General features: G+C 38.2%; 1 protein-coding gene across 1 annotated transcript in view; it reads right to left on the bottom strand.

The window, feature by feature from the left end:
* The window catches only part of LOC127640327 (voltage-gated potassium channel subunit beta-3-like), a 65,504-nt gene that overhangs the window by 14,651 nt on the left and 37,115 nt on the right, over positions 1 to 13,738 (bottom strand). The window lies entirely within an intron of this gene.

The raw sequence follows: 13,738 nt of genomic DNA, 5'->3' as shown, positions 1-13,738 counted from the left end.
GTGGAGTGCTGATTAGTAAATGGGTTCAATAGTCCGTGGAATTGGTGCGTATAGTGTCACGCAGAGGACAGACCGATGAGGGCGTTACATGGTCCTATATGTAGTAAAGGTCATAAATGCAATAACTGGCCCGTGTATATCAATGGAAAAGAAGGGTTCTTTATATAGACAATTTAAGGACTATTTATCGGTTTAACCTCCTGAGACCTATGCGTAACTACTGTAAAAAAATAAAAAATAAAAAAGAATAAAAAAGCTATTCTATCTATAAATTTGACTTTTATGTTACAATGTCTTTTTTTCTACTTTGACAACAAAATCTCAATGGTCTCTCTTTTCACTGTAAACAAACAAGTGATATCCAGTGCTGAAGCATTTTATCAGTCAGAAATGTAATGGCCAGCATTGTCCAATCACTGCCAACCATGTTAAAATAACATTTAGCATTATAAATTATGTACTGATTACTATTGTACCATGCCAGCCAAACAAGCTGAGTGGTCCAAACATCATCTGCAGCCTGAAACTGAACTTTTGGTTGGATGTAAGGAGTGACTGCATGGGAAAGCTAAAGGATGGTCCCATGCTCCCTATTTAGTGAATGACTTAACCTCCAGTGTGCTGTCTGTCTGTACTGGTCTCAGAACAGTTCAAAATACACCTAATTTTCATCTTAACTCCATATAAAGCCTCTGAAAGCAAATTTTTTTTTTCTCAAAGTAAAAATGCACAGTAAATATAGGATTTCTAATAAAAAAAACCTTGTGCTATTGTCCACTATCATGACCATTGTGTTGAAGAGTGTGCCGTTTCACAATAAATCGCTGAAATTGAAAATAAGAAATGTTATATCGGATGAAACAAGAGTCTTTCGGATGAGACGTTAAACCGAGGTCCTGACTCTCTGTGGTCATTAAAAATCCCAGGGCACAATTCGAAAAGAGTAGGGGTAAAACCGGTTTTGGTGCGGCCAAAATTCACCCCATTCCACCCCATGGCCTCCTAACAATCTCCATTCCTGAATTGGCTACATCACTCTACTCTCCTCTCCACCATTAGCTAGTGTGTGGTGGGCGTTCTGGCGCACTATGGCTCCTGTCGCCTCATCCAGGTGGATGCTGCACACTGGTGGTTGTTGAAGAGATTCCCCCAATACTATGTAAAGTGCTTTGAGTGCCTAGAAATGTGCTATATAAATGTAAGGAATTATTATTAGTATTATAATAATTATTGAGACACTAATGTTTTGAATCAAACAGGTTTCAATGTAAAAACATAATTAGATTTTTTTACCAGACGTAGTTTTTTTTGTCATTTCTTCCATAGACAAACTCTGTTGCGATCGGCTAAATATTGCTTTGTCAAATGACTCAAAATTTTAACCCTTTACTGACAATCCTGAATGTCCTGAACTGAGATCAGTCAGTTTAAATAAAATGTAACTATGCATAGCATATAGCAAAGACAAAACACAATGTCAGCGCAGAAGGATGCAGGGTCGCACGAGGTTAAGGAAGTGACTTCTTTGTTCCTTGAACATTTCTGTTCAAGTTGTAAAACTTAATCAAAACAACAGCAAGAGGCACTTTGTTTATAGAGACTTTAACAAGATTAATATGAATAACTTTAATACGATAATACGTTTTTGCCAACTAATGTTGGAAATTATTAATCGATAATCAATTAATTGTCCTTAATAATTTGATCGATTAAGCTTATTGCTTTAAGCTTTTTGATTGTCAATTATTTAATTAATTTCAGAACAAATGCTTTAATCAATCATGCAAGCGGATGTTGATAAGGCTGTCTATATGGTCATCCGCCGCTAGAGGGTGCTTGTGTGACGCTCCTGTTCTACCCATACGGGACTTGAACCAGCATCTCCGGCATGGGAGGCAGGTACGCTAACAAGGTGGCTAAAGGCTATAGCCCCAGCATCAGTTGCTAGTGCACCTCTTGAGGTCAGGAGAGTGAGGTGTATACACATTGCACAGCTATCTATCAGCTGACCACTGTTACACTTGCGCTTCTTGTCACGTCTTCTCAGCATAAAAGAAGATGCACAGACGAAGATGAAGTGGGATCAATGTAATCAGAGTTAGAGCATTTCTCTATAAATGAACATTATGATTTCTGCATACGCTGAGATCATCAGGACCAAAGTCTGTATTAGAAGAACAGCCATGGAAAGTGCACCCATGACTTTCTTTCATCTGCAGAACACAAATTAAGATTTTTAGAAAAATATTTCAACTCTGTAAGTCCATACAAAGCAAGTGAATTGGTGCCAAATTTAAAGTGTAGATTGACTGTGCAGGGACGAGAATTTATAGTAAAAAAGTAGGGTTTGTCAGGCTCTACAACAAATGATCTGCATTAGTAAAAGCCTTCACCAAACCTTTAAGCTGTTCCACTGTTGAACGAAACTCGGCCATTTGGTTAGAGAAGCTTTCCTACCCTGTTGGCCTTGCTAAACATACAAGGTTTCACATCAATGCTATAGTTCTCTTGCACTTTTTAGTGGCTTTATTTAGGTTCTGGGGCATTCACTGTAATAAGCAATCTAGATGAGACTGCTTGAGCACTTTCACACTGAATGATTTTGTCACTGCAAGTGACATCTGTCAATGAGAGATGGCGACTTCCGGTGACATGAGAGACAGCAGTCGTTGGCGACAGGATGTGTGTATGTCAAGCGACGAGACAAAGTTGAGAAAAGTTCAACTTGATGCAAATGCATAGACAGCCAATGAGAAAAGACTAATGTCATCCGTCTCCTGTGAGATAATGGAGAAGAGTGCAGGAAAGATGGAGGAGTTGTCATCGATTTCACTGTTATAGATGATTTTTCTGCAACAAATTACATGGACATAATAAAACAGTGATTCGTGGAAAACAGAGTTTGATTGAAAGATCGATATTTGTGTGGATATAATACATTGAGTATTGATGCAGTTTATAACACTTTACCGTCCACACTGTAAATACTATTCTTACTAGATTTAATTAAGTTACCATTACTCTCTAAATCCTAAAGTTGTCATTAATAAAAACATTTAAGTGATCCTAATTAAACATTACTTGAAATGTCACATTTTGGAATCATATCTCAAATATTTAAGTTCTTTAAACTTTGGCTTCGAGTACTACTAACTCAAAATTATTTCTTGCGCTTGAATAAATGATCTTTGTTTGGTCAAAACAAGGGAACCTATGTAGTAAAATAATAGTTTTCTATTTAAAAATGTATTTAGTTTTAATTCATATGACTATTGTTGTTGTTTTCTAGTAGCTGGTTGATAATTGAGACCTAACCTAGAGTCCAGTTATAATGTCCCTGTGACAGTTACACTGGTGCCGAAAACCCGGGAAGGAGGAGGGATATGCCGTAGTAGAGTTCTCGCCGCTACCATCCACCCCAAAAGAGCAGATGTGGCCATCTTCCGGGGGACGGAGGAGCCCGGCCGCCTGGAAGCAAAGGAACGCCCGGCGACCGTGAGGGGAGAAGGGGCTCCTAACCGACCGCCAGGGGCGGAGATGTCCCCTACCAGCCGCTGAAACGAGCAGGGAGGGGCTCACTGCCGACTGCCTGGACCGAGAGAACCTCTGCCAGGGGCGGGGGAGACCCCTTCTGTTCCCGGAGAATGCGGCGGGGCATTCTGTCCACCAGGGGTGGAGGAGTCCCCTACTAGCCACTGAAACGTGGCGGGGTCTGAGACTGCGAACCGCGAGCGGGGAGGGGCTCACTGCCGATCGCCTGGAGCTAAGAACCGCTGCCAGGGGCGGAGGAGACCCCTTCTGTTCCCCAAAACGTGGCAGGGTCTGGAGGACTGCCTTCTATCCGCCGGGGAGGCGTGGCTGTTGTCCGTTAGACAGGGTGAGGGTGGAGGAGTGGCAGAGGACCAAGCTACGGCATATCGGAGAACCAGCAAGTAAGTGTTGCTGTGTGTGTGGGGGGTGTATGTCATGCTGGGGGCTCCCCAGCCTGAGAGAATGAAGGAGGAATGTGACAGAGTGGAGGGATAAAGGCCGACTGCGGATTGTGGTGCGACAGAGAGAGAACGTTTACGGGCAGCTGTCCGATGTGTGTGTTTGTTTGTGACTTGCTGTGAAATCTTTAATTACTAATTGACTTTTCTAAGACATGAAACAATACATTACTTACTTAATGTTAAGTTCTTAGCTTTGATTTACCTCCGAGCAAATGTAGGTGTTCTTGCTGATTTTATGCATGTTCATTTAGGAATAAGGGCTATTACAAGATGTTTTTTTTTTTTAAAGAGAGAAAAAACACTACGCAAATATTCTTTGGGTACCTTGTGTTGTAATTACAAATGACCCGACAACATGCGTTTTAATATTTTTGGATAATTTTGATAAAATCCTGCTTAATACAACTCAAACACACATTACTGCCATAGACTCTCATTGGAAAATAGCAAACACGTGTCAGAGTAATGGCGGCCCGGCAACAGTTGCTAAGTTTCCGTGACATTACACTCACCCATATAATGTGTTTTGGGAACAATGTTTAATAATGCATATTAAAAAATCTTTGATGCTTGCCCACTCTCAAGGTCTACGGCACGTGCCTGGTCCTAGTGTGATTATTAAACCGTGAAAGGCTGCAATCTTGGTCTGTATGTAACGAATGAGTGAAGCTGACCGTTCATACACTGGAAACTCCACAGACATTGAGAATCATTTGTGTTGTATGAGATGACAAAGCAGAGCATTAATGAACTGTGAAGCGTGCAGCACATGTAGACTATCAGGGTTGCTGCAGAGTTTTTATAATCAAATTTAAGAGACCTGAACAAATAAAATGAATACTGTATCTCCACACAAAAACAAACCCACACAATCTCAAAATAAAAAATGTATTACAAACTCTTACTTAAACAGGCAGGGGCACACTTTCAACATGGCCTTAAAATTGCTTATCAGTAAAACAGGGTAGGGTATACAGTATGCAAGATCATAAACATTTACTGAAGGTAAAGCACCTTCTGTAACTCATTTCCTTTTCACTGATTTGTTGGCTTTACTTACTTATTAATATTAGTTATGTTAAGGCCTTAAATAAAACAGTTCAGGAAATGTAGGGCTTATTTTGTACCCTCATAATGCAAAGTGTTGAATATTGGTTATTTTACAACACTTTGACTGTATGGCTCATTTAATCAGCTTTTAATAAAATGTTTTTTACCTTCATTTATAGAACTAACATCATCTTCACTGCTCAACTTACATCAAACTAAATAACTAAAAGTGTTGAAGGCTAGAGTATCACACTCCCCATCTCTAATTAGTGACATTCTGTGTGCCATAACGGCAAGTGAAGATCAGCTTTGTGCAACCACTGCCTGCATACAGGAGCTGCAGCTTTTCATTCGAGCCGCTGCTCACTAATGCGTCCAATAAAAACTGAGAGATAAAAAGAGACAGATTGTCAGCACATTTAGATCCAGGCGGTTGCGCCATGCTTTTTCTTCTCCGCATCTATTTTTGTTTGCCTGGCCAGGCTATTTATAGCCATGATGCAACTGTGAGTTTGTTTGTGTCCAGTGTGTGAGTGTGTGTGTGTGTGTGTGTGTGTGGAATGCACTATCATTATATTGATATAGACATATTACCAGCCAAGACCGTGAGGAATTGCTAAATTAGCAGCATGAATCATTCATATTATCTAAAAAAGCAGAGCAAAAACCACATCTAGTCATCACACCAGAGAATAGGTGTGTGAGAGAATAGAGAGAGTAAGCAGGAAAGCTCATCTTCGCTGACACAAATATTTTCTTCTTCGCTTTAACAGTCATCCTTCATTTTTATCATTCTATTTTTGTCCATCATTTCCTTCAATCCACAGTGCTGTAATAGAGCTCTGAATTGAACACATTTTTATTCATGTGTATGTTGAAATGCTGTGGGGAAGCATGGGACTGATTCTTGAGATAAGGGACAAAACATCTTACATACAAAAGTAATCTTTATTTAAAAAATCTATGAATTCATAATATAAATACTGGAAAAGTCCAATCTAAAGGACATGTGTATACTCAGGGCATTTTTTACTTATATTTAAAAATAATTTTATAAGAATGTTTTTAAATGCATGCTCTATACTTGGAAGCACATAGCAAGCGGCCACAATGGACAGCTTAAACTGCATTCTTAAATTAATCTTAAAAAGTAAGCAAAGGCAACAGATCCTGTAAATAACTACAAACTGGCATTTCTCTATGCGGTCAGTGCCTCTTCTAAGAGTTGCACAAACTGTCCCGATCTAAGGGGGAGATACTGAAACTGCACTCGGCTGATGCTCACTCTGTCACAGGACCCTCATCCCTCGAGAGTGCACACTTAATGCAGCTAGATTATAACGTGATGGCTCGTGACTTACTGAGTCATAATGTATGTCACTGTGCATTTCCTATCGTGAAGAAAATTGGCAATACGCAGTATTGATAGAGTTAAAGATGGATTGAAGTGAACAGAAAGGTGAGAGAGGGTAGTCTTCACCCCATTATACACGGCAACAAAATATGTTTTTGATTTGTTTATTTTTTTGGCTTGTTTTACAATATAAATATCTAAAACTTTAAAACAATGTACATTTACTTTAGCAGCTATACTGCAAAAGAAAAAATTGGTATCTGAGAACGTTGAATATAATATTAAAAATACAAATATTTTAAAATATCTACAAATCCTTTGAAAAAAGATGCATTCACATGATAAGCAGCATATAAGATATTTAGACTTGCTTTTACAGAATAGATCTTAAATATAAGTGTATTTGTCTTTACTGCACTCACAGAATACACTTACACTGGTCAAAAGTTTAGTCACTTATTCATTATTATTTAAACTTTTCACATCTAAGAATAATAGTAAAGTCATCAACTTTTTGATCAAAGCTACTTTTCTTAATTATTTGGTCCAAGTCATCCATTTCAAAATGTTATTATTACATTTTAGTATTTGTGGCAGGACGGAGGGTGGAGGGCGGGGCCGGGTCGTGATTATACACACCCGGTCCCTTATCAGGCTAATTAAGCCTCCGAGAGGGATAAAGGCCGATGGCAGACGGTGGTGCGATGACAGAGAGAGAATTACGGGCATGTCCGTCATGCGTGTGTAGCCTGATAAGGGACCGGGTGTGTATAATCACGACCCGGCCCTGCCCTCCACCCTGCCACAGTATTGTAATGAAATAAATTAATATGTTGGTACATTATATTTTTGTCTACAAAACTTATTTCAAACATTTAAGCATACACCTTCAAATAAAAAGTTTTTTAAGATAAAGAGAAACATTTCAGTCAAGTGACCCCAAACATATGAACGGCAGTGTATATACAAAATACACTTATATTTAAGATCTATTCTTGTAAAGCAAGTCTAAATATCTTATATGTTGCTTCTCAAGTCAATGTATCTTGTTTTAAGGATTTTTAGACCATTTTAAATGGAAATCAAGACAAAAAACTTGATAACAATAGGATTTTTTTGCAGTGAATTTCTTTACTGAATTAAACTTAATGAAAAGTATTTTTCCCTTTAATTCAGTGAATGTCATTTAGAGGTATTTTGAAAAGATGATTGTGTCCTCTTTATTGTTATGAAGCATGTTTAATACAACCTTTTAAGTCGGGGCACAAGCTGAATAATCAGTAAAGAGCTATTGATTAATTGTTGAGTAATCATTCCAATAATCGTTAGATTAATCGATTATTAAAATAATCGTTAGTTGTAGCCCTAATTAGCAACCGCATAGCAACGTGAGTTTTTGCACAAAGGAGCACTCGCATTCTCTTCAGAAAATTTAAAAATACTGTTATGTATTTACTGTATTTGTTCAGAAAAAGAGATTTTAGAAGTCAAACTCTCTGTAGCTCTTCCTTTGTGTCTCACAAGCCTTTTCCTGGGAGACAAAGAGCTTTAATATGGCTGAGAACTTCACTGATTGTGTTTTTCCTACAGTACCTCAAGCTTTGTTGTAAATCATTCTGTCTACTTGCGCACACACACACACAGATCACAGTTACAACAACATTGCCTCTTCAACAAGCACAAACATGCACATTGTGTACTCAAAATTGATTGTACATTATATAATCCTGCGCTTCTGACCAAAGTTATTGTTAAAAAAAATATGTTTTTGCAGTTCATTAGGGTATTTGAGTCAATATCATTCAGATTTGCTCTTTGACATTATCCCAGATTGTGCTGTCAATGCAACATGATCACATGGGAAGTTGGTATGTTGTTTCCGAGAGTCCTCGCCAACAAGCGGCATCTCTTATCAGACATTTCTGCATCAGCTCCAGCATGTAAACTTCCCCTGTGGTACGATCAGAAGCATGTTGCTTCAGCAGTGTGGGAGAACTGGGTTTACTGGTATATTATATAGAACCGGATCGCTCATGGTGTCATAACAGTGAACTGCGCCGCCATATTGCTATGCCCAAACGTTCCAATGTCCCCCAGTGAGTAAACATTAGTCATTCAGTCACTGATTTTATAACTGAAATCTGCATGTAGATACCTACAAAGCAAATGTTCTACACATGTAATTATATATTTATTTACAGTTGGGAAATGTTCCTGTTTCTTGAAAGCCATAGTGAGTTATGTAGGCTATATCTAACAAGCTTCATCAGTGAACAGATCAGCTGAATGTAAACAAGTTCACTAGAGCAGAGGTAAGATACAAACTGACATTTTCTGACTTTATTTTACTGTGAATGTCTAAGTGTATGTTCAGAGTTACTTGTTTTATGTTTTCTTCAAGAAGTGCTTTTTTTCCTCACGGTAACTTCAATAAGAGCATGCTCTCTCTCAACCTCTATCACACGAGCAGCGGGCACGCAGAGAGGGAAACACGCAAAGCAAAGTTGGTTCAAATTAAACTGATATGTTAGATTAAAATGGCAAACGAACATGTATTAATTACATGTATCCAATGTGGTCTATGTCACAAAGCAGAATTAAGCAGCTAGATAAGTTTCAAATTAGTTTAACCAAACTCTCGTTGTACCAGTAAAGTGGATAGGCTTTCATCGGGATTCCTCGCCATAGTAACATGCTAATCGGCTAACCTGCTCCGGGGCAGGTTATGTTCCCGATCAGAGATCTCATCCAGATACTGGACCAATCATCTGTGAGCAAAATGACAGTCACTCCCCCTAGTATCTCTCACTCCAATTTCAAGTGTACTTCAACAAGCCAATTTTAGAAATGATCAAAATAAGATATTAATGATCATTATTTATTGCAAGAAATATATTTTTGGCAGTCTAGCACTTGTTCAAAGACATTTGAATTTTTTCCCACATTGGCCATACAACATATGAATGAATAAATAAATAAAAATAGTTCTATGATATTAATACAATACCAATAATGATTGAATGACTTTAAAATATAAAAACATAATCACTCCACAATATACTGTAGATATATCAGAAAAGTGTGAATGCCACCCAAACCACTTCTTATTAGGATTTGCTGGTAGAGATGCCATGAACATACAGTATTTCACTTGAAGTTCAATAAAAGCACACTAGCACACCAAATATGTCTTTATTTTGTCTAGTGCTACTAGAAAGAAAGAACAAATGAGTCTTTATTAGTGTATACCATGTACTCATTTTCCTTTTGCTCACATTTTTATTATTCAATAGTGTATTAATGTATAGTAGTATCAAATTATATTAAGTTAGTAATTTATATGAATACTGAAGCTTTTAAATGTACATTTTTGAAAATTTCAAATCAAGATATTAAACTTTTCAAATTACAAGCCTGAATGGTCCTGTTGTGGACCTATATAAAGATACTTTTACAGCAATACATTATCTATTTTAATATTTTCATCACATAAATGTTTTTTGTGTGCTCTAGCAGCAGCAATGTTTCTTCTTGCTGTGTAAATGCCTTTAAATGATTTATCATTTACTAGTGATCTGTGCTGTGTGAATTATTCATGATTTCATAGTCATCATTCGTGTTGTGTAAATTTGATTTGATTGATTATATTTTTGAAACATCCTCTTTTGCTGTGTAATAACTGTGTTGAAATTCTTATAATTTATCATAATTTTCATAAACATCTTCAGCGGAGAAGTAAATCTTGCTGACTCCCGTGAGATGTGGCTTGCGCTGTTTCGCAGGCAGTTTGCGTAATTCATATGAACGCACACGTGATACCCCTGGGGATCAAACTCTGATTTGATAGAGAATGTTGGTAATGAGCGTCTTGATACCACTTAACCTTAATGAAGCCTGAATGGAATCTAGAATTTGTTCACCTTTTTATTGTGATACTTGGCAATACTACAGAGAGCACTTCAATATGAAAACAAGCACATTCCAGGCATTTAAGGTGATTTCGAAATCCAGGTCTGAATTCGGTGTAAGGGTATTGTCACCCTAACAAGCAGATATATACAGCTTTTACTAGATTTGGTGGTTGTTGTGCTGCACTGATAGATTGAAAACCGGGGCAGGTGAATGCTCTGACATCACCGATCCACGCATATCTTCTCCCTCTTAACGAATATTATCCAGAATGAGCAAATTAAACATTAAACATGATTGTCACTAAAGGGAGAAATGCGACAGTTGTATCCGGAGATCATAGATGGTGAAACAGTTTTTCGGCTGTCAGCCATTGATGCTCAATGAGAGTTTGGGCATACCAAGATGGCCGCTCAAACACTTCCGGTAGCTTCACCTCATTCTGGCAGTTTACCGTTGCGTCAGCGATCCAGTTCTATATATACAGTATATCAATGGTTTAGACCCATTTTGAAACCAGTATGTAATCGAGTTCACAAAATCAGTGATGAGCATTATTCGGAGGTTGCATTTTTCACTCTAACATTACATTTTTACTCCACTTATGGTTAGGTTTAGGTTTGGTGTTTGGGAGTACAGTTTATAAAACATGCATTCCTCTTCACTGTATTAAAGCCTGTACAGATGAAAACAACTCGCTTCACAACTCCCTTTTGGCACCCCTCTGTGGACATTACACCCTGGAAATGGTGCCCACACGTGCTCATACGCCTAACAACACTTACTGGTTTGGCCACTGGGGGCAGTGTTTCGTATTTTTCTAAGCACAGATTTATTTTAGGTCAAGAAAAGTCAACCTACTGTTTCCAATTTCACTGTGAGAATAGGCCGGTAACTGGTCAATTATTATTATTATTATTAATCCTTTTTTCTTTTTACCATTTTGATTCACCTTTTTGCCATCACAGTTCATTTGATCCTACTGTGTGACAAATACATTTTTAAAAGTACAATTATTCAAAGCAAATGTATATACAAAAACTGCAAGAACAGTGACAGTAATGATAAAATAGTTAACAATATTGCATTTAAAACAGATTGAGCATGTCACACCACAGGAAATGTGAATTAACCAAACCACACTCCGTTTATGGGAGGCATCATGCCTTCATAATAATGACCCACACCACAACGTGTACACAAACTATTTTAGATGACAATTGTACAAACAGATTTCTGTGATGATTAGTTCTGCATTGCAGTTTTGTATTTTCTGTAAATATATACATATGGCCATACATCAAAACATACAAAGACAGATTCATTAAAATAAGAAATGCAGAGCACACAACACCATCCTGCACACTCCGCTCAGAATACTGCAGTGCACCACAACAGGGTGGAGAAAGAGACAGAGAGAGAGCAACAAATGTGAGTGAGCCAGATAAATTGCTAAGGAAATTCAATTGAAATAATGGCAACCATAGACAAAACTGAGAAAACAGAATTCTTGAAAGAACAGAGGGTGTAAAGCAATGCGATAGAACGAGTGCTATTGAAGGCAAGAGGTGAATAGCGAGAGAAAGAACAGAATGAGCAGCAGCAGTGGGAGAGCGCCACACTCATTTCTTCACAGTGTGTCTGACTGCAAGCCGTAAAAAGCCCATTCTGATTAATGTACTTTATAATGAGTTAGCACAGCAATTATTGCACATGCTGAGAGAGTGAAAAAGAGTAAGGGAGAGGGAGAGAGAGAGTGAATCCCCTGTACCATCCACAGTGTTGAAAAAATCTGATTATAAAGCCATAAATTATTGTAATCTAATTACCAGTTCCTGTTTAGTCAAAAGTAGTTGATTTTATATTCTTGTATTAGTTACCCATTAATTACTTTAAACTAACATTACCTATGTTACACATATTTCAATAAAAATATTATGAAAAATACATTTATATACATCAGTGATCTGCAGGGTCACATATAATATCGGCTCGGCTCAATTGGAACCTCAACCGAGGTGGTACTAAAAAAAGTACCAAGAAGCAGGTATTTGTCCACAGTGGAAAACCCCCAAAAAGCGAGCAGAGTCGAGTTGTACCATGCAGTGGAAAAGCCCCATTACTGTCCTTGTTGAGCCAGTTGTACTTTGAAGACTGTATGAAATCTTCAGTTTTTTGGCAATTTCAAGCATTGTATAGCCTTCATTCCTCAAAACAATGATTGACTGATGAGTTTCTAGAGAGACAAGTTTTTTTTTTGCCTAATATTGATCTTAAGACATGCCAGTCTATTGCATACTAGGGCAACCCAAAAACAAACACAAAGACAATGTTAAGCTTCATTTAAAGAAGCAAATAGCTTTCACCTGTGTTTGATATAATGGCAAGTGATTTTCTAGAACCAAATTAACAATTTAGCATGATTACTCAAGGATAAGGTGTTTGAGTGATGGCTGCTGGAAATGAGGCCTGTCTACTGTAGAGTTGATCAAAAATGGCTTTTCAGATATTGATGGTAATGTCCTGACTATACTCTGTGATCAGTTGAATGCCACTTTGGTGAATTCAATTACAAATTTCCTTTTGAAACAGCAAAATCTGTACATTATTCCAAACTTTTGGTCGCCATTGTGTGTGTATGTATATATATATACACTCACCTAAAGGATTATTAGGAACACCTGTACAATTTCTCATTAATGCAATTATCTAATCAACCAATCACATGGCAGTTGCTTCAATGCATTTAGGGGTGTGGTCCTGGTCAAGACAATCTCCTGAACTCCAAACCGAACGTCAGAATGGGAAAGAAAGGTGATTTAAGCAATTTTGAGCGTGGCATGGTTGTTGGTGCCAGACGGGCCGGTCTGAGTATTTCAAAATCTGCTCAGTTACTGGGATTTTCACGCAAAACCATTTCTAGGGTTTACAAAGAATGGTGTGAAAAGGGAAAAACATCCAGTATGCGGCAGTCCTGTGGGTGAAAATGCCTTGTTGATGCTAGAGGTCAGAGGAGAATGGGCCGACTGATTCAAGCTGATAGAAGAGCAACTTTGCCTGAAATAACCAATCGTTACAACCGAGGTAGGCAGCAAAGCATTTGTGAAGCCACAACACGCACAACCTTGAGGCGGATGGGCTACAACAGCAGAAGACCCCACCGGGTACCACTCATCTCCACTACAAATAGGAAAAAGAGGCTACAATTTGCAAGAGCTCACCAAAATTGGACAGTTGAAGACTGGAAAAATGTTGCCTGGTCTGATGAGTCTCGATTTCTGTTGAGACATTCAGATGGTAGTCAGAATTTGGCGTAAACAGAATGAGAACATGGATCCATCATGCCTTGTTACCACTGTGCAGGCTGGTGGTGGTGGTGTAATGGTATGGGGGATGTTTTCTTGGCACACTTTAGGCCCCTTAGTGCCAATTG

The sequence above is a fragment of the Xyrauchen texanus genome, chromosome 4 (assembly GCF_025860055.1).
Source record: "Xyrauchen texanus isolate HMW12.3.18 chromosome 4, RBS_HiC_50CHRs, whole genome shotgun sequence".
NCBI classification, from domain to species: domain Eukaryota; kingdom Metazoa; phylum Chordata; class Actinopteri; order Cypriniformes; family Catostomidae; genus Xyrauchen; species Xyrauchen texanus.
Note: the sequence above shows the minus strand (reverse complement) of the source record. Positions and strands in the feature narration are given on the sequence as shown.